The sequence below is a fragment of the Talpa occidentalis genome, unplaced genomic scaffold, assembly GCF_014898055.3.
Source record: "Talpa occidentalis isolate TD23 unplaced genomic scaffold, MPIMG_talOcc4v2.1 talOcc4.12, whole genome shotgun sequence".
Taxonomy (NCBI): Eukaryota; Metazoa; Chordata; class Mammalia; order Eulipotyphla; family Talpidae; genus Talpa; species Talpa occidentalis.
Window position 1 is genome coordinate 20,629,532 of NW_023601212.1, and position 752 is coordinate 20,630,283.

The 752-nt window shown below is 45.7% G+C and overlaps 1 pseudogene; it reads right to left on the reverse strand.

Annotated features, from left to right (window-relative positions):
- Positions 1-369: 369 nt before the first annotated feature.
- Positions 370-467, reverse strand: LOC119242497 (small nucleolar RNA U3; annotated as a pseudogene).
- Between the last annotated feature and the right edge of the window lie 285 nt (positions 468-752).

Below are 752 nucleotides of genomic sequence, written 5' to 3' on the forward strand. Positions count from 1 at the left end.
ACCCTAGCCGCCAATGAGGGCAGTCCTGTCCATAAATGGGACCGCATCTCTAACTGCCCAATCAGTTTGAAACTGTAACCGCGCGCGCCAAAATGCCTTTGTAGTAGCCAATGAGTAATTGCCAGCTTCTTGCAAAATTCGCGCCACTCGCGACCCTATAAGATACCCCTGCTTCCTCTGTTCGGGGCTCTCGACCTCTGCCGTTGCATCGGTGCGTGTCGAGGGCCCGGTCTCGAGCCCGTAATAAACTCCTTTGTGCCCTTGCATCGGTTGTCTGTGTCCTTGGGGGCTGCACTGGTCGACTTGGGCACAACAATTAGGAGTCATTTTAAACCTTTATTTTAAACGAAATCTCTAAGAAGTGAAGGTTCTGAAGACTGGAGAGATTAAATGATAAAAATGGGGTAACATTTTGGTTTGCATCACTAGTCAGGAACTATAGAAATGATCCCTGAAAGTAGAGTCTTGGTTTTTCATTTCTAAGAGGATTGTAGTAAAGATTTTCCCTGAACTTGGTCTTAAATCAAATCTCCTCTGAAATTGTAAGATGTACTGAGTCCCTATTTTGTCTAATAGTTCATCTTTGGGGGATTAGCTGGGCTGAGCAGAAGGGACAGATACTCACATGCTTACTATAACCCACGCTGTCACTTGAGTTGAGTTGTACGGCTGTCTGCTCTCAAGCTTGTGGTCCACCATGACACCTGATTCTTTTTACCTATCCACCTACCTCTCTCTCTGCATTTATATGG